The sequence below is a fragment of the Mauremys mutica genome, chromosome 10 (assembly GCF_020497125.1).
Source record: "Mauremys mutica isolate MM-2020 ecotype Southern chromosome 10, ASM2049712v1, whole genome shotgun sequence".
In the NCBI taxonomy this organism is placed as follows: domain Eukaryota; kingdom Metazoa; phylum Chordata; order Testudines; family Geoemydidae; genus Mauremys; species Mauremys mutica.
Window position 1 is genome coordinate 35,825,610 of NC_059081.1, and position 21,314 is coordinate 35,846,923.

Below are 21,314 nucleotides of genomic sequence, written 5' to 3' on the forward strand. Positions count from 1 at the left end.
CATTCTGCTGGTTGCCTCAATCATACTGCCATGTCTCACTGATAGGCAATTTAACTGCCTGTGCCAAATGTACCCTAGAGGACATCTCCAACCATATCAGAGCAGGTGAAGCTCACCCCAGGATTCATGTCTTCCTGAGGGACCTAGGCCTAGGGTTGAATGGCCTAACTATCCCGCACCTGAACCAAAAGTGAAAGCCAAACACTAACTTTTCTATACATTTAAAAGAGCCAGATGATTCAAGTGCTCGCTTCATGGACCAGTGAGATGTTTTTACTTGTGCTGATAAGAAAGTGAACAACATTGTTAAGTAACCACAAAAAGTGCACACATCATTCTCCTTTTCATCAGCATCATGAATTACAGCTGAAGAGGAAGGCACTGGCTTAGAACATGGCAGACCTGCGTTCAGTTCCCTGAAGCATTCAGACCTTTCAAAATTTGGTGCCATTATCTGCCAAACAATGAACAAGAAAAAAAACCAATGAAATATCCAACAAAAAAAAGCAAGAAGCAGTATGAAAAATGAGCCAATTCAAGCTTTTACTGGAAGACATGTTGCCTCTACAAACTGGGTTACTCTGTTTCAAGGACTGCAGTGTCCAAGTGGTCTCAGTGATCTGCAAGGTGTCAGTGGGCTGTTGGGCTGTACAGAGGGACAGGATCAGGATAGGACATTGAGCAGCTCTGCAGCCTGGGAACACTGATCTCTTGTTCTTTGCTCAGCCTCTGCTGCAGACAGGTGTGTCTTTCATTCCAGTGGGACTTCTGTGCAGCAAGCATGTTGTCTGACACAAACAGACTATGTTACAGAAACATCGTTTTAGAGACAATGCAGTGATTATATAACTTTAGAGCACAATTTCAACAGCTTGTCTCTATGTGAGGCAGTTTAAAAAAATTCATAGTCACGGACAAAAAAAATCAAGTTAAAACTAGAACAAAGGATCTTTTAATATTTGCTCTAGTTGAAGATCACTTTTCTATATCAAATGATTCCTTTTGCCCCTTAATTATGAAGAATTCAACAGATAAAGTGGAAGGAAAATATATTCTTAAAAGGTAACCATTGGATTTAACTACAGTAGAACCTCAGAGTTACGAGCACCAGAGTTACGAAGTCAGCCACTCATTTGGAACTGGAAGTATGCCGTCACGCAGCAGCAGAGAGCAAACAAACAAATAAAGCAAATACAGTACAGTACAGTGTTAAATGTAAACTAACAAAAGGGAAAGCAGCATTTTTCTTCTGCATAGTAAAGTTTCAAATCTGTATTAAGTCAATGTTCAATTGTAAACTTTCTGCCTTTTCTGCATCATAATTGATAATTTTACCATTTTTGGCTTTTATCAGACCTCAATCATTACTAGGATTTTGTTTATTCATGATAAAGAATTTCTTATTGTCCTTAACTCTACCAGCCATAGAGTTTTTATTGATACCCTTAGCTTCCCTCAGCAGTTGTCTGCATTTCCTAACTGCTGATTTTACTCAATGCTATAAGCGTCCTCATTTTTCCATTTGTTTTTAAAAAAATTATTGTGGCCTTTTATTAGAAATCTCTCACATGTAGGTACCTGTAAGTCCCAGGATGTTTTTCTTAAACCTTAAGAAGCTATCTTTCATGCCTATAGAATTTTATTTTCTTGGGTATCTAAGAAAGCATTCATAAAAGATTCTCCATTATTCACATTTTTATGTTTAATTATTTCTTTCCACAATATTTTCTTTACTGTCAGTTTTGCTCCTATTTGTTCTCAGTAGGAAAAAACAAAACAAAAAACCAGGAGTGCAAAATATTGGGACAAATTGTGTCCTGACCAAACATCGATCGGGACATGGGACAAACGCCAAAAAATTGGGACAGTCCCAATTTTAATCGGGATGTCTGGTCACCCTATGCCATGCTGACTCCACTACTGCCCACTCTAGCTTTCCTGAATTGGGAGGGGAAGGAGGGAAGGAAAGAAGGGGAAGCAAGACTATTGAAAGAAAAATAGGGAAATCATAATAATAAAAAGATAGTTGACGCTATTAGTCTGAGGCAAGTTTGTGCTGAGACAGAAGAAAGCCATGTATACTGTCTATGGAGCATTCCTTCAGGCTAGCTCCAAAGTTATTTCTATCCCTCAGAACTCAATGTCTCCATTTCCTCTCTTGTGTTAGGTCACAAGCCCAGTGTGTCTGAATACAGATATACAAGAATTTTTTGCTGTAACTCAGGGGTCTCAAACTCAAATGACCGCAAGGGCCACATGAGGTCTAGTGCATTGGCCCAAGGGCCGCATCATTGTCACCCCCACCCTCACTGCCCCCAACCCCACCCCCACTCCAACCCTTTCATGAGGTCCCACCCTTGCCCTGCCTCTTCCTACGCCTTCCCTGCCCCTTTCCACCCCCTTCCCCAAAGTCTCCACCCCAACGCTGCCCCTTCCCTGTCATCAGGGGGTGCAGGAGGGGTGCAGGGTGTGGCAGGGGGCTCAGGGCAGGGAGATGGTCTGTGGGATGCAAGAGGGGTGTGGCAGGGGGTTGGGGTGCAGGGTGCAGCAGGTAGCTCAGAGCAGGGAGTGCAGGAGGGGGCTCAGGGCAGGGAGTTGGGTGCAGGAGGGGTGTGGGGTGCAGCAGGGGGCACAGGGCAGGGAGTTGGGGTGCAAGCTCTAGCCCAGCTCCGCTTACCTAGAGCGGCTCTGGGGTGGCAGCAGCGTGCATCAGGGCCAGGGCAGGCTCCTGGCCCCACGCCACTCCAGGAAGCAGGGGTGGACACAGGGCTCCGCTGCTGCTCCTCCAGGTACCTCCCAAGAAGCTCCCATTAGCTGCGGTTCCCTGTTTCTGGCCAATGGGAGCTGCAGGGGGGCGGTACCTTGAAGTGAGGTAACGCAGGAGCCCTCTGCCTCCTCCCTCGTCCCCTCTGGCCCAAACGGACATGCTGACAGCTGCTTAAGGGAGTGGCACAGGGCTTGCGGTGCCCTGGGGGCCAATCCCCTGGGCTGAATCCGGCCTGTGGGCTGTAGTTTGCCCACCCCTGGCCTGGAGGTAGACAGAGGGGCGGGGTGGGGCGGGGAGCTTGGCGGGCCACGTGTTTGAGACCCCTGCTGTAACTGTTAGGCACCACCCATCCTCTGGATTGGTTTTAAATCCAGTTTCAAACACAGTGGATAAAAATCAATGATTTAATTAATCTAAATAAAAAAAGTTTAATACATTTCTGTTTTAAACTAAAACCTATTTAAAATTAAATTTGAAATGTAGGCCTGAACATAAGTTGTAATCTATTACAATCATTTAAATTCAAACAAAAATATTAGCAGTATGTGTTTGCTGCTAAAGTTTTAAAGAAAGTCAAACCACTGAATTGGTGAAAAATCACTGGCTAAGTACCTAAAACCACACTTTGTTGAAGTGCTAAACCAGCTTTTGACACCAGTAGCCTGTTCCGCAGATTCAGAGGGAATCTTTTCTTTATTTCAGTTTATTCATCTGTTCATTCAAAGTTAAGAAACCAATTGGCAGTTGAAAGAGGAGGAAAGCTTCTTTTCCTTCTCCAGTCTAGAATAAAGACTAGATGTGAGAATGAGAACTAGGTGCTAAAATCTGGAAGGACTTGCTGACGAGAAGCTACCAGCCCAATTCACTATCTTTGTTTAATAAACTGGTTATGGTTTTAAAACCATAACATATTTTGATAAACTTTTCTTGAATATCCAGTATATTTAATGTAGTTTATTTAATAAAAACATTAAAGTACTGTTTTTTCAAATTTTTAATTGAACTCCAATACCAAATCTAAATGGAGCTTGACCGAATTCAATGTATATAAAAAAAAATCTATTAAGTGAGAATGCAGTGCATCATTTTCTATCATAAAAATTAATCTGAATATATTTATGTTAAGCTATATAATTTATTAAATGTGCATAGACAGTGTATCCTCCTGGTAGCAAAAGTAAGTACCAAATTTGTGTAACAGTTATATTTAGTTGCAAATCAACATGTTTTAATGGTTACTAACCAATGAAAATCAACTTTTCTTTAGGACAATAATTAAAAAGTACAAATGACAAAAAAAGATTTAAAATCAAACATTTAAATCAAAGTTTCTTGCTAAAATCAGGATTTAAATCACTGATTTAACTCAAGCCGCCCTGGTTTCAAATTAACATTTGGGCATGGCATCATCCCAGAGCAAAAAGCAAAAAAACTTCGGAGCCTTCTCCCCCAGCATTATGGCATGTTGTAGGATCAGTATAAGGAAGCCCGCATTGCCATAGTTCATGACCTTATATCTGTTTTACAGATAATTGGGAGATTTCAGGGAGGACTGCCAAACCTGAACTTTTCAAAAGCATTAAATTCACTGAATTTTAAGGCAGGAATGAAAAAAAAAGTGATCTTTTTCAGTAAGAAAAAAAGAAAGATTTACATACATTGAAATTTGTAACTACTTTACACTCAACCATTTACAGACAGGCACCTATCTAGCAGGGTGTGTGTGTAAGTTTCACTCTCAGATTTATGAGCCCACAGTTGTATGCACTTGTGTAAGTGTGAAGTTTGACTGGAAAAAAAATCAGTACTTAAGTAGTGATACTAAATAATGCTGCAGAAATAAATGCAGCCCAAGTTAGACTTGCCTCAAATGTTTGGGCGTGTGGGCCTCATCTTTCCATCAGCAGGTCCTATTTTTCAACAACATACTATTTTATGAACTTTTGACAAAATTTAGCCTCCAACCAATTTTCAGTTGTACTGCCACATTCTTTGCCCTGTTTGCACTGGATGGAGCTGAAGGGAGAAATCCTGCCCCCATTTATGTCAATGACAAAACTGCTATTGACTTCAAAAGGGGCCAGAATTGCAGCTGAATACGCTAAAGGATTGACTGAATATTTAAATAATTTAAAGCAGCAACAACTTTTAAGTGTTTACTGTCAAATACACTAAAATATATTAAAAGCCCATTGTGTTAACTCTATGGTTTCCAACCCTCCAGGATTGTCCTGGAGTCTCCAGGAATTAAAGATTATTCTTTAAGGATTATGTCATGTGATGAAAGCTCCAGGAATACATCCAACCAAAACTGGCAACCCTAGTTAAATCTGAGCAAAACTTTACCTCTGATAGAACCTTACACAAACCAAATTACCTTGAGACTGTGACAAAGGAACCACCACAAGAGGGCACTCTTACATAACAGCTGAATTTAAAAAACAAACAAAAATCCCAAATACCTTTCTGAAAGGTTTAGGGGAAAAAATGAGGTTAAAATAGTGTAGTCATATTAGTACTGATAAAGCAAGTCTGCTTGTCAGTCTGTTGGAGAATGTCAGCACAAACTGGGGTATCATAATTTGCCTTAAAACTCTATAGATCATAAACATTTTCTCCTGATTTAAAAGTTAAAGTAATTTCATCAAATAGTCACGGTGGACATCACAGTTCTCTTTGAAAAGAGAACCCTGGCCTTCCGCAACACCTGATCTCGAAGGCTGGAGAAATACACCCCTCTGTCTGATACCTTGAGAGCTAGGGGTTATGAAGTTCAAAGTCACGCACTGATCGTCGGAGCCCTCGAGCGAGTGTTGTGAGAATGCAGAATTGGTCAGTGCTACACTCGGCTGATGCGGCAAATCATGGTGTTGGATTCCATCAGGTGGTTGACGGACATCCATCTAGAACACATCACCGGACATCAGCAATACCAGGAGAGATGAGCTGGAGTGCCGATGAGAAGCAAGGTCAGGAAAGTAACTGGAATACTTCCCTGATGGATTGTATTTTCTAAGGGACAGCCTATCCTAAATTCTCAATTACTGAGGGACACTTTTCATGAGTGATGTACCCAGATAATTGGATGCCAATACTTTAATTGTATCACTGAATTTATTAACCTTAATTTGGGATACTGCAGATTATGTACTATTTTTATTTTATAACTTTCAAACCAACCTTTATACTTTTGGATAATTTAAGCATTGTACTCAGATGTACAGACACTCTTTCCTTAACCTGGGTATTATGTAATTTTAACATTAGTTTTATTAAAATCAATTGAAAATGCAATTGCTTTGCTGTTAACATGTTATTAACAAGTTCTTGTCTGAGTTAGCTATACTAGAGAGGTAGCAAAACAGAGAATTCATTAAGAATATCAGTTAAACTGAGTCTCTGACCATCATGACTGGTATTAATGCCCATCCAAACTCTAATAACTACAGCTGCTTTTGAAATAGTTGTTGAGCTTGGATTTGCTTAGCATGGTAAGGTTAAGCAGAACAGCATAAGTTGTACCACAGAGAATTTTTTTTTAAATTGGGATTATTCATCTTTTGCTTCTTAATGATGCATAGTGAAAGTCTGAAAGGTTTTATTGGAAAAATAAGTACTTATTCCTGCTTACTTTTTAACTTAGAAATATCAGAAAAACTAAGTCTGCTCTTCTCTGGTTTTGCTGGAGAACCTCCTGGAGTCCTTAGAGCAGTGGTTCTCAACTGGTGGGACCTGTCAGGAAGATTGCAAGGCATTGAAAATTTTGTTACAGTATAAGAGAAAGAAAATCTCACCCTCCACACACCTTTACATGACCTTGAAGGATAAGGGTAAGTATTCTCCATCCAGGGCCAGCTCCAGACCCCAGCGCACCAAGCGCGCGCTTGGGGTGGCGTCCCGTGGGGAGGGCAGCAGGCGGCTCCGGTGGACCTCCCGCAGGCATGCCTGCGGCGGGTCCGCTGGTTCCGTGGCTCTGGTGGAGCATCCGCAGGCATGCCTGCGGGAGGTCCACCGGAGCCACGGGTCCAGCGGGCCCTCCGCAGGCACGTCTGCAGGAGGTCCACTGGAGCCGCGGGACCGGCGACCGCCAGAGCTCCCTGCTTGGGACGGCGGAAATCCTAGGGCCTCTTGAGACATAAGAGGCACAAAACATTATATAGGTACATGCTTGTTTTCATTTACACATTTTTTACTCTTACTTTAATAGGAAATATAAGGTCATGAAATTTTGACCTGAAATAAGTGGTCAACAAAAGTTGAGAAATACTGTCTTAGAGTATGTTTAGTATGAGCTCTCATACCTCACAGTCGAAAGGTTAGCTGAACTGAGTTTTTAACAAAGATGCCCTTTATCTGAAGTGCCAACTAGCCATTGAAGTTAATCAGGTGTTATTAAAAAAAGTTTTAAACAGTTGGATTAGAAACCCCTTTCTTTCTGAACTGCTGAGCTTTCAAACTCTTCAATTCATTGTTTCACCAGTTTTCCAGTCATCACACAGTCTAGGTAGGCAAACAAAATTTGAATTGATAATAAGTCTGTCACAGACAGTTATATTTGGGAAGGGGCACTAAACACAGCAGCATAGACAGTGATCCTCAAGACAGAGACCTGTCCCTAGGACAGCTAGTACAATAAAATGAAGTGTACTTGAACACCCTATTCAAATAGCGCTGTGCATGAAGGTACGATTAAGTGATAGTGCTGAAGCCTATTGTTACACAGAATGGAGGTGAGTGGATTTCAGTGCACGCATCAGAGAAAAGGAAATGGTGTGTTGCTGTTGTTCTGAGCATGCAAAAGAGAAAAGTTTGGCTGGAGAAGTTTCCCACTTTGTCCTGTCTCAAGATTGCTGTTCTTTGTTCCCTTAAAGGAAAAATATTTTCCACCCTCTCACATTTGGTGAGGCTATTTCAAGCAACAAAATGGTTTCTGTAATGTAAGGGCATATTCCCATGTACCTTCACCTTGTCAAAATGCACACCTCCAACATTTCCAGTGGTAAATCAGGCCAAACCTGAGAGGCGCTGTGTCCTATCTGCCCCTTCATAAATGGGGATGGAGGGACGGATAGGCCAAATTTGGTTGGTATGGTAACCTACTGCATGGAGTTGCAATGCCACTCAAATTTGGCCTGGCCACCCCTATGGAGATGGAGACTGCGGTAGGTGGGCAGGCCAACCTGAGTGGCACTATGACCTTGTATGCCAGGTTGCAAGGCCACTTCATCTGGGGGCCCAGGGTAAGCTTCCCCTTTTGCCCTGCTTCTCCCCAGGCAGCCCTGAGTGAAGGAAGTAGTCACTTCAGTCAGACCAGATGGCTGGGGGAGAGGAGGGGGTGTCAAAGCAGGGCAGTCCTACAAACTTGGCATTACTCTGGGCGTGTCTACACTTACCTCCAGAGCGATCGATCCAGCAGGGGTCAATTTATCACGTCTAGTGAAGATGCGATAAATCAAGCACTGAGCACTCTCCGATTGACTCTGGTACTCCACCGGAGTGAGACGTGTAGGCAGAGTTGACAGGGGAGTGTCAGCAGTTGACCTACTGCAGTGAAGACTCCGCGATAAGTAGATCTAAGTACATCAACTTCAGCTATGTCACTCATGTAAGTTAAGTTGCTTAACTTAGATCACTACACACCCCCCACCCACAGTGTAGACCAGGCCTTAGATATAATCCACACACACACTTTCCATACTAGAGTGTCATTCTTGCATCATGCCAATGGTTCCATGTTTGCTCACTCCCATCCATTGCCCCCTTCTCCGCCCCCTCCCCAATGATAGGTATTGTGTGCCCCTTACTCCCTTACCCTAAACCAGAGACCTTCAGTCTCCTCTCCCAGGAAGTCTGTGCCCCTAGTGTCCCACCCCCATACCATGATTCCATAATTCCCACTTGGCAGGATTCTGTGTGTCCCTGTCACAAGAACTGCCTTCCGGCCATTCTGGGGACTAGCTCTACCAGCTTGCACTCTCTCTCCAATGCAGCCTTCTCAAGTCTTACTGCACACTTCTGCCTTGGTTCCTCCTGGGTCTGCAGCTTCCTCTGTATGGCTTGGTCTTCTGGCCAGGTTACTAAAGTCCTCCTCTTCCAGGAAATTCAATCTTTCCAGACATGCTGTCCAGCTAGCACTTCCAACATCTTTGTCACTTCATAGTGGCTGGTATAGGAATCTAGGCCCACCCTCTACACTGCATTCCAGCCCAGGGACCCTATAACAAGCAACCACAGTACCTGTGCAGTCCTACCTCTTGCTACTGTTTCTCTGGGCTTCTTCCTACATGTCTGGCTTTCCCCCTCTCTGGGTTTGCCAACTCCATCTTCTCGGGAAATGAATATAGCCTTTCACCACAACACCCTTCTCCAGAGCTAGCTACTTGGCTTTAAACAGGCCCTGCCTCTTCCTGCACAGGTGAGCCAGTCCTTAATTAGCTGCCTCCAGCCTAAATCTCCCCTGCTTGCAGCCTAATTAGCTGATTGGACCCAACTGGCCTAATTTAGCTCTTACAGGGTTAGTGTGGGGAGTCTACTCCATCACCACCCACCAGTCCCTCCTTCTCACCATGCCACAGGCTTGGTGAACCTCTTACCTCCTTCCCTCATATCAGGGATTCCCCATATCTCTTCCCCATTCATTCTGTGTGCCTCCCATGCCTCCCCATACCAGGGACTCCCATTCTCTCCTCCCTGCCATGGTCTCTTTGTGCACTTCCTTTCACTGAATCCCTCCTTCCCCCTATACCAGGAGCGCTGTGTACTCCCCACTATCCCCCTCACACTAAGGCATCTGTGTGCCCTCATTACCCCTGGCTCCCATAGAAGGATCCCCCATTTGGCTATCTGCACACACCAATTCCCTTTAGGCTCCTCCCATACTTCCCTTAATGCATATTCCCCCTCCCCCATTATTATTTCTCATCTTTCTAGCTGGGTGACAAGTCATTCAGAATGTCAACATGTTAACTGTTGGGAGTATGGACAGAGGTGAATTAGGGGTATTATGTTAATGGGTCACATCAAACCATTATCTGATCTTCAGACACTTGCAGAACCTCCCTGACTCTGCTAAACAGATTGCAGGAGCTGGCTTCATATATCCTCCATTTCCACTCCATTTGGTTTTCTGATTTTCCACCAAATCAATTAGATTTCTGGCCACTGACATCTAGAACATTCCCTGAAATTTCAGAATTGATCAGCTATGGCATTCAAAATGTATCATGTTATATATAGACAGACATGCACACAAAGAAATGCTGTTGAGCTGAGTGTAAGACCTTGAGAACCTCAGCCAAAAACCACCAGGAAAAAGAGAGAGAGGTTGGCAAACCTTAAAGAGGAAAGGGAGGAAGGTTAAGTAATAGGCTCTGTACATTACCAGGGTGTAAGTCTCCAATTATTATTCTGACAGGGGAAAGGTATTGATGCACTGCAAGGGCTTACCAGCACTTCTGAAAATACTGCTGAAGACAGGGGCAAGTTTCACTTCTCCTTTGTTACCAAACCAGTACAAATCTTGCCTTCTCACATATTGCCGATTGGGCAGTTTCAAACAATATGCTTCCTAGTGATGTTTATATTTGTGATATTTTAATCAATGTATTTTTAATGTTTTTCATAATCAGGTTTCTCTGGAAAACTGTAGCTTCAGGCCTTGTCCACTGAATCCTCTTTTCCTCTTGTTATCTCTCTTCTTCCTAACTGTCATCTACCTTCCCTAGCGTTTTGTGCTTCTTCCACTTAGGCCATATTCTGATCTCAATTACACTGGTAACCCCATTGAAGCCAACAGCATGACTCCAAAGTTATGTGGTGTAACTAATTTGTAAAAAGTGATTCACTTTAGCCCTACTATTGAAATGCCAACAGAAGCTATTCTGAATCATTGGGAGACTCTTAGCTGAACAGCCAGCACTTCAAAGGAAAAACAACACTGGTTTAAAGAAAAAATGTAATGAGAAAATGACAGTTTTTCCCATGCCTGAGGTCACAGACATAATTCACCAGAGATAAAACTTTAAATGACTTATGTAAATAGAATGGCAAGTGGATTCAGAAGTTATTTTTTAATCAGATTGAAATAAAAAGCTGGATGACTTGACCTTGAATTGTAAAGTATTTTTATAATAATTTTTAAAGCATCCACAACTATTTGCTATTTGTTTTCAGAAGACGCAGGCTGTATCTGCTGAACTTAATAAATATACAAAGCAGTTATAGTCTAAGGAAAATATTTTTCATTCTGGGTAATATCCTAGTCAAGGACTAAACTCCAATAGCTGCAACTTATTGCCAGGAAATCTGTCAACTGAAGCAGGACTTCAAGTCCCAATTGTATTGAGCTGAGTAATAGTTTCTCTAGCTGCCCATCTCACCTTTTTGTTTGGGTTTTTGTCTGCTTGCTTGTTTTTGGTGTTGAGTACTGTCAGCTTCCTTTCCTTTTTCTGCCTCAAACACGGGGTGCCCTCATTTCTCTTTCACATTCTAGGACAGTTTTCATTGGACCAAGAAGCACATCAATTGTTTTATTTTTGGGAGTGGAGGGCAGCTTTTTAGGATTTAAGACAGACCTTTCAGCATCCAGAATGGAAGAACTTTAAGGAAGATGGGAGAGACTAGCTAGACGATATTCAGTTATGATGCAAAAAATGTAATTTAAGGATATTTAGGGTTGTGGGAGGAAGATTGACATATCTGAGATACGTGGGCCTCCTCGAAGTATTTACTTACAAACTCCAGCATTTCATGATTTGTATTTTCTTTTAAGGTAAAGGTAACAAAATAAGCCAGTAAAAAGTATTACAATATTGATAACTGACTGAATGCTCCAATAGATTATATTTAAAAATAGCAGTAGCAGCATATTAAAAGTAATAAGCCTATTTACTGAAGCATACACCATGTAAGTCCTGGGAATTACAACAGTTTTACAGCTCATTTAAAAAAAAACTAATTCCCATTGCTGGTGGCAGGATGTAGCTGGGAAGCCTTAAGGAGGAAAACCAGGATTCTTCTGCTCTGCAGATGTATGCTGTAGTATAGATTTGGGCTTTTTTCTCCCCAGCTTTCCATTTTCTTTTTAAGCACAAAGCCATACTACTTGTTAAATTATATTTGAATAGTTATGGCATCTTTATTTTGTTTTTGTCTGAGAAAAATTGAGAGCCAGAGAAACAGTTACCATTTCTTGCTTTTCTGAATAATTTGTAACTGACAGTCTTCTCCAATTGTTTGCTTTATTTCTGATGTGCAGTTAGCACTTGTGGCAATGCTGAACTGATAGGCCTACAGCCTGGAATCCTCTATCTCCAGCACCTCAAGCACCTTTAAAGGGCCTCAATCCACACTCAGTCATTCCTTAGCTGCTAGACAGATATCAGGAATGCTAATAGTACTGATGTTTTTGTGATGTCGTTATTGTCCAAAGGGACCTAGCCTGCACTCTGGATGTAGCCACAGTCATTTCACATAGGTCATCATATGGGTGGATAGATTAGCACAGTGATTAGTTTCTCTTAATGACAGGTTTCAGAGTAGCAGTTTCTAAGGTGCCACAAGTACTCCTGTTCTCTCTTAATGGTATCTTGAATGTTTCAATTTATGCCTTATAAGGCACAGAGATACTACAGCAAAGGGTGTCAAATAAATGTGAATAATAAAACACAAACTAAACCAACCAACAACTTTTAGTTAAAATTGACCTGGGCCAAATTTGAACGACTGACTAGTGATGATGAGTTTAGTATCCCATTATCAAGTCCCAGAAATGGATAAGGCTCTCCTAACCTGCAGGGAGTTGAAATAATAAACACTTCAGCCTGATAGCTGAAAAGAAGTGAAAGGTTTGCAGTAAAATTAGAAGTACTGGTATTTCAGTTAATCCTATGTAATCAGGTTAAGGAAAGTCAGCAATACCACTGGCATTTTGAGATGACTGAAAGAATGCATTTTAATTTCAACTTATGATGCAAAGTGAGTAGTAAACATTAAAATGTTCTTAATAAATATGGGAAACTTAGCCACAGCTAAGATACAATGGACTAGATCCTCCAACCTCTGCTGGAGAAAACAATGTTCCCTTGAAATGAGTGGAGCTCATTTATGCTGATTTAAACTAGCTGAGGTTCTGAGCCCATACATCTGGGAAAGAGAATTATTATGGAATACAGCCTAGAGAAATTTCTGCTATATCCACAGATCCTGTATATATATATATAATACTTAAAAGTGTTTTTGCCAAGTCAGTCACCTAGAGAGCATTCTGTTTTCATGCTTCTAAAGTCACATTCAAACAAACTACTGATCATTAAGGACTCAATCCTGCAGGGTGCTGAACACCGCGACCCAGATCTGGCAAAGCACTTAAGCACCTTCAGTGGTCCCACTGATGTCAAGAGCAGAAGGAAGATCTCTTTAAGTCAAAGGAGTATTCAGATACTTGAAATTAAGCAAATGCTTCACTGCTTTGCTGAATTGGGGCCTATAGCACCCATTCTGACCCTGACCTTTCTTGTTCTTGGAAATGCACAAAATATCCAAGTATATTTCAGTTTTTGCTAAGAACTTGATATTCCCTTTTTGCCCTTGCTATGGACTGTTATGCCACAGAGCACACAAAAACAGCACAATGTGACAGTTATATCTATCCCTATTTAATACACCATCTGCATATTTATAATAATTTTAGAAGTATTGTACACATAAATATTACATATTGGATAGTGACAAGACAAAAGCATAACAGACAATAAACACATTAAAATGGGGTTATATTTCAGAAGAGTGGCTTTACGACAACATCCTGGTGTAATCTTTCATATTTATTCTCTATCAAAGAGTTCCATTTTAAAACTTAGAAAAATCTTCTTTTCATTTATAACTGTTGACTACTCCTAACAAAATGCAAATAAAACTGTGCTGTTTACAACAGCTGCCAGAGAGAAAAAACACTGTTGCCAGAATTTTGCTTTTGTAACCGACAATGGGCCAGTTCCTGAGCACCCACAATTCCTATGGATTTCAGAGGGAGTTGTGGTTGCTATGCACCTTTAGGATATGGCTTTTATTACTATACAAGTTTGTCATTTATTTAAAAGAGAACTAAAGTCTGCGGATGAGGCATCATTATTTTGAAGACAGAGGTTTGCGTATTAGACTGTACAGGAAAATTCTGTTAATTTGCCTAATAAGAAACCCATAAAAAGGAATGTTCTATTCCTTGTTGCCTCTTCTGACAATATTGATCAGAAGTCACAGGCGCATAGAAATCTGTGATAGAACAGATCTACTATGTCATCCATCACCTTGCCAGTGCAGAATCATACTCTATAATACATTTTCCAAAGCTTTGTCCAGGCCAGTTTTAAATTAATCAGGTAACGGGGCTCCCACCTCATCCTTTGAGAATCTAATTGCTCCCACTGTTACTGAAATATTTCTTGATATTCTAAAGATTCCTTTGATTAATTTAACCTCATTAAAGCTAGCAAATTTGGATCATATGCTTTGGGGATTTTTCTGGTTTTTGTACCTATGAGTGTTTTTAATTTGTTCAATCAGTAAGTAACATCTTAAAACACTGATTGTGGAAAGGATCTGCTTTGTTTTTTGTTCCTTAGTTTTTTCATGATCAGTTCTTTTCTGTTTATCTTCCTTTCTCTTCTCCTCCCTCCCCTTGTTATTATTAAGACTACTATCAGACTAAGGTAAGATTTAAAGGTATATTAATTTACTCTTCCATTGGAACTGAGAGCAAATCCTTTTTTCACATGTATTGTAGTATGAGGATGTAAAGGCTATTTAGGAGTACAGACTAGTCCAGAGCAGAATGTTTTTCTGTTATTTTTTTGTGGGGGGAGGGTTTTCTTATTTACATTTACTTAACCTGTAACAAGCATTGAACAGAAGAATGTAAAAAAACTAAATGAAGTTAAATTATTATTTATACAACATCATAGGGTGTCAGTTAGAGCTAGTTGAGACCTGGATTTTCCTTATTTGGAGAAATTCTCTAATTCTGAAAATGTTTCCATTCCAAAATGAAACAAAATCAGAAATTTCCCAGGAAATAAAACACCAGGGGGGAAAAATCCCATTTCAGACTGAGCAAAACATTTTGTTCCAGTTTTGACTTTTTAAAAATTTTCTCTAAAATTTTATATAGAAACCATGCATTTTTGTTTCAAAAATTGTTTTAAAATCAAAAATTGAAGTGTTCCATTCTGAATATGTAGAAATGGGACTTTTTTGCTATTATTGAAATGCTTCATTTTGTTTTTTTCCTAAATGAAAACAAATTTTTTCTAAACATTTATATTTTGACAAAAATTGCATTTTTAATTTCCGACCAGCTCTAGTCATGTGCTTCAGAAATAAATGGCAGAGTCCAGCTCAGAGGAGCTTAGAAATATAAATGAAGAGTAGGGTCAGAGGCTACAGGACAATAAGGGTTACCGTAGTGACAGTGGCCCAGAACCACAAAGGTACTTAGGCCCCTAAGTCTGGGGTTTGGGCACCTAAATCCCAGTTTTAGGCTCCAGTGCAATCCACAAAACTCCCACTGAACCCTGTAGGCACCTAAACTTGCTCTGTGCCTACATTTTCAGGGTAAAAGTTCTCCTGGTGCCCAAGTTTCTGCCCCTGAGCATGTGCACTGCTGCCTATCTCCCACCTAAGCCCCAAAGCGATCCACAAACTGGGAGAAGATAGGTGTTGTCTGCCTAATGTATATGTGGGACCAAATCCAGTAGGCAGGCTAGGAGACAGCCTAGTGGATTGGGACCCATTCAAAATTTGGGCAGTGGTGGTGGTGCCAGTTCCCATCTTATAACTTTTAGCTGTGTGGTTAGGGCACTCTCCTGGGATATGAGAGACCCAGAGTCAATTTCCCCTTCTGCCTGAGAGGAAAAAAAAAAGATTTGAACAGAGGTCTTCCACTCTCAGGAGAGAACTCTAACCACTGACCTAAACGTTACTATGGCTGGGCAGTGGTACCAGCAGCAGCACCTCCTCCTCTGGCCATTCTGTGTGGATTGAGACAGGTGCCTACCTCATTCTCACAAGAAATGGCTTAGGTGCCTAAGCCATCTGACTCCAGGAGAGGGATTCCCATTTGTGAATCATTAGCAGAGATGGGTGCTTTCCTGCAGCCTGGATTTAGGGGCTTATCATGGGGGAGGGCTGCTGTAGTATTCAGGGGTAAAAGTAAGGCGGTACAGGCTGGTACGGCGTACTGGTAAAAAGAGGCTGCTGGTACTGGCCCAAACCCAGCTGACTTTCAAGCGCTGCCATGGCAGAGCTTTAAGGATCTTGCCCCTTTTGCGCCCCCTGTCGGCGGCCCTGCCGAGTCCCTACCAGCAGGGCCGCCAATGGGGGGGAGGGGCACGAAAGGGGCAGTGATGTTAAAGCACTGCCGCTTTAATGTCGTTGCGCTTTTTGCCTCCGCCCCGGCTGCCAATGGGGACGGGCGGGGGCAAAAGGAGCAGCTGCCCTAGGCCGGCAATTTAAAAGGGCCTGGGGCTCCGGCCGCTGCTACCGCAGCAGCAGCGGGAGCCCCGAGACCTTTAAATCACTGCTGGAGCCCCAGCTGGCGCAGGCCAGGCAGCATGCATATGGGCTGGCTGGGGAATTCTGACACCCCCCAGCCCCGCCCCTTCCACACGAGGCCCCGCCCTTTCCGGGGGCCAGAGCCGGCCCCCGTACTGGTTAGTCTTCGCTGTTGCTTTCACCCCTGGTGGTATTCCAATAAATTTAAAATTTCAAAATGTAAAATTTTGCTTAATTTCAGCTGGGGAAAATAGCAGTCTCATGTTTTACTTTTTTCCATTGGAAAAAGGTTAAAGAAAGGAGGAAAAAAATAAAAAGAAGGTGTATTTCTTACCCATAAAATGAAAGAAAATTAAAACAAATCATATACTTTAATTTTTTAATACAAAACTAAAATAAAAACATTTAATTTCTTTTGAAAATTTTCTGCAAAATTACTTAGCTTTTTTTATGTGTGACTCACTGTGGTAGAGATCATAGCCACAGTAACTCACCTGTTGTCATAGGCAGGTCACATTGGATCAGATGATGGTTGTTAAGAATTAAGTAACTATTCATTTTCTTTGTTGTAGTGTTTTATTATCTGAGTTTAGATTTTAATTCACAGTATGAGTAATGGGATTTTCTGTGTATGTTGCATTTCTATATGAAATGTGAATTAAAAGATGTTTAGGGCATAAAGATATATACCTTGCCTCTAAAACAATAAGAGATCTTTAAATACAAATTTCTCAATACTTTTACCTGCCCTGAAATTCCAGGTCCTAGCTCATGCTGTTTATTTTACTCAGCTGCTTACCTACACAGTGTGTGTGTTAGGTATATTAATACTATTGGCACATTTTCCCAAAGGAGGACTCAAAATTAGCACTCTTTATTATTCTACTCTTCCATAGCCTATGCAGAACACATTCCCACCGATATAAATGACCTCCTGTCACTAATACATCTTTGTAAATGTGCTTGCAGGATAACAGGTTGCATACTGCTTCTGATGATAACAATACATTTTAAATAATAATGAAATGTTATTTAAAAAGAGAGATATTCTCTCGATTTGTTAAGTATCCTGGAATTGTTGACTACAAAAAGAATATTCACCTGACTATAACCTTTCCAAGTTCAAAGAGTTTCTGATTTTTAGTCCAATTGTTGCAATAACTAATATTTTCTACTTAACTTTTAAGTGGCAGGTGTTATATGATAGCATCTATGTAGCTGGGTATGCAGTGGGTGGGTGGGGACAACTTTTTGGAGGGGATTGGGATGGATTCATTATTTTAACAAGTCTTGGTTGAGATGAACAAATGCTTCTTAATCTGGCACTGGCACAAAATAATGTCCTTGTTTACATAATATATGTCCTCATTTCATTGAATTGTCTCGGAGGCTGCATTTCTGCACACATATACATGCTACAGTAGTAAGTCCTCAGTGTTAAAGTGAGTATTTTTATATTATAATTTAAAGTTGTTTCTATGGCAGTCATATGGAAATGCTGGGAGGTATATAAAGTACTTGGTATTCATCTTTTGTTGGTCATGTGCATAACTTGAAAAGTACAGTATGACCCCTATAGAGGCTGAACTATTAAGATTGGTAATGAAAATGGAATGCACTTATACCACTTACCGTACCTGTCCTCTCATAAATAGAGAGAGGAATAAATGAACATGGTGCCATTTCCTCCTCCTCTTATAATCTGTGTCACAATAATGAGATATCAGAATTTGTAATATGCTGTATTAGTAGTGTACTGTACTACTCTGACCTTTACAAGTCTCTACACATGGATCGGTAGTCATTTCCAGTTCCCTTATTTAGAATCTCAAAGGCTTTTGAGGGAAAGAATGGAATAAGGAGCAGTTCAAAAACTGGCATACATTAGTGTTTGAAGGTCTCATTTAGTACATGGTACAATACGGCTCCATTTTCACAAAAATTGTTGTGAGAATGAGAAAAATACAGACATACAGCCATGAAGAGGATAATAATTACCTTATTGTTTGGGGTTTGGGGGAGGAATAGTGCTAATGGGGGGTGAGGGAGGAATAGTGATAAATTAGGGCTGTGTAATTTGCAGTAGGTAGAATTAAACTGTGATCCTAGAAGCTATAACCATTCTAACGGTATTTTTGTTCATAGTGATTTGTCATTTTGGAATCCTTTGTTTATAGTTGCTGGAATTTATATGAGTGCAGAGCCAAACATTTCTCCCTTGCAGTCTAATTTCCTAGTAACAAGCCAAAGGGTAATGTCAGGAGGCTATGAAAATTGTACCTGAACATTTGAAATGCAGTAAAAAGTGCAAGCAGAAGTTTAGCAGCTTTCCAGGAAGAAACCAAGCAACTGCAGTTGGGTGCACAAAACAAAACTAATGGTGCACTATTGACTCACTGCTACAAAGTGAACAGATGGCAGCAGATGGCCATACATTTGTGAAATGAAGTAGGATTTAAAAACTCTGACCCTCTGAACTAGAATCCCACTGGCACACAGGAATTAGGTACGAGTTTGACAGAGTATCTCACCAAGGCTCCATGGCCTATATGCTGCTTAAAAATAAAAATCTCTCTACTTCAACCCTTCTAGAGTACAAAGAGTAGGAAAGTGGAGGACAGAGCACAGATATGACACAGAAACTTGCCAGAGGGAAGCAGACATTCTGCATAGGATACTGCAAGGATAAGACACAAAGATCTTCTATAAAAAAATTAGTACACCGCTCTGGTTATTGTTTTTAGAGAGACAAGGTGGGTGAGGTAATATCTTTTATTGGACCAACTTCTGTTGGTGAGAGAGAAGCTTTCAACCTTATAAAGAGCTCTTCTTCAGGTCCAGATCTCTGCGTAACTTGAAGGTTTGTCTCTCTCACCAACAGAAGTTGGTCCAATAAAAGATATTACCTCACTCAACTTGCCTCTAATATCCTGGGACTAAAACAGCTACAATAACACTGCATACAATATTGTTTTTTAAGTCTTTATGCAGAATAGGTACAAATGTGCACTAGCATATTGCTATTTCAGTTTGATTTAACATACGTATGGCTTCTTTTATTTGTAATCTATTAGGGCTGACACACGCACAATTCCCAGTGACTTCAGTGGGAGCTGCAGCAATACATCTGAGGGAAGAATTACATTTATCTGGTGCAGTTCCAAATAAATACGGCATATGCAATTGTGTTTAGGAACATTTCAAGAGACTGAATGTCAGTCCTCAGTACAATTTTTGTAAAGAGTTTGCAACAGAAGCCAATGATAACTCCCAAATGGGCAGAAACAATAGTTTATGGCAAAAAAACTGCATTTCACTATGCCAAAAGAACACACATTGTTTAGAAATTACTTCAATACACATGAGGGCCAGGATATGAATCTGTTGAATTTTAGATGTTATAGCACAAACAGAAATAACAAAATTCAGGATCCAGTGCTAAGTATTTCTAAGGAATGCTATGCCTCTGGCATGAAGAAATCATGACAGCACCTGCCTCGAGGCAAAACTCATACTGGTGCTATCAGGCAGTCAAGGCTCTCTGTAGTGGGGTTTCCTCAGATGAAACAGCAATGTGTATATGTGTGGAGGAGGGGGTAGATGGAAGGGGAGGGTAGAGGCCCACATTCCCTTCAGGTCAAGAAGGAAGTACTCTGCACTTGTTCTGAATAGACCACTGGAGGAGGGGGAGTATTGGGGATGAGAACAAATGCGTGGGGCTGGTTCTGTGCCCTAGAATGTGCAGGAGGTCAGACAATGATCTTGATGGTCCCATCTGGCCTTAAAATCTATGGCCTGGGCTACACTAGTGGAAGAGGGCGGGGGGGAGTTTGAACCAAGATACACAACTTCACCTATACTATTTGGATAGCTGAAGTCGAAGTATCTTAGTTCGACTTACCTGGCTGTCCTCAAGGTGGCAAGTCGACTGCCGCGGCGCCCCGTCGACTGCGCTTACTCCTCCTGCTGAGGTGGACTACGGGCGTCAATTAGCAGATCGATTTATCGCGTCCAGACGAGACGTGATAAATCGATCCCCGATCCATCGAACACTACCCGTCGATCCGGCAGGTAGTATAGACATACCCTAAGAGTCTAAGTGCAGCTACACATATCCAGTGACCGAAAGTCTATGCAGAGGGTGTGGATAGGCGGTGTATAGTCCTGTGGTTGGTCCAGGGGTTGGGGATTGTAGTAGTCTGTGGCTGTCCCTCCCAATCAGCCTCGGCAGGAGGCCATGACCTCGCACTACATTGTGCCTAGAAGTACAATGCTCCACAGGGGAATTAGCAGTCTCAGGGCCCTGGCCATCAGGACAGGGGTCGAAGCCAATGCAGGTTGTTCAGCTTAAGTTGGGTAGGCTGCTGACCCCAGGGGTGGGGCTGGCAGCAGGGGGTAGGAGGACCCAGGCCCACCCTATTCCACCAGGTCCCAGCCCAGGTTCCTGACAGTGGAGGAGGGCTCCACCACTTGCGCAGCAGAGATCACACCAAAATACGCTGACCTAGACTCTGGCAACAGAACCAGACTAATGTCCAGTGACCCTGGGCTATTTCCTACTACCCTTGAGTGTACCGCTGTCTCCTGGGGTTCTTCTGTCTCCCCAGCCAGTGGCAGTTCCAGTAGCTCCACTGGGTATTGGTTAGTTGGCAATCCCTTCCTCTGGATCCAGTACTTCCTCTGGGTCCTTGGTGCTGTAGAGATCAGTCTCGTGTGCAAGGCTTGGTAGCAGGCAAGAGACGTTTACTTCCTTCCCTGGCTCTCACACAACTGAACTGCAGGGCCCACCTTTTAAACTTCTTGTCCTGCCCCACTGCTTCCAGCATGGGGACATGGCTTACCTGGCTCCACCCACCAGGGGGTGGAGAATGGTTTCTCTACATCAGACTCAGAGGGAGGCCACGCTGCCTCACTACAGGGATGAATTCCATCCCTTCCTCAGCCCCAGACAGTTCCCTGAACAGAGACAGATTATTTGGCTTTCGGGTTCAGAGGGGAA

General features: G+C 41.8%; 1 long non-coding RNA gene across 2 annotated transcripts in view; it reads right to left on the bottom strand.

The window, feature by feature from the left end:
- Positions 1 to 552: 552 nt before the first annotated feature.
- The window catches only part of LOC123378852, a 133,345-nt gene continuing 112,583 nt past the window's right edge, over positions 553 to 21,314 (bottom strand). Inside the window, exons 5-6 of one of the 2 annotated variants that reach the window (XR_006582762.1) lie at positions 6,399 to 6,499; positions 553 to 802 (exon numbers count right to left, since the gene is read on the bottom strand). This is a non-coding gene — a long non-coding RNA (uncharacterized LOC123378852). The remainder of the gene's footprint in view (positions 803 to 6,398; positions 6,500 to 21,314) is intronic. The other variant, XR_006582763.1, reaches the window with a different exon arrangement.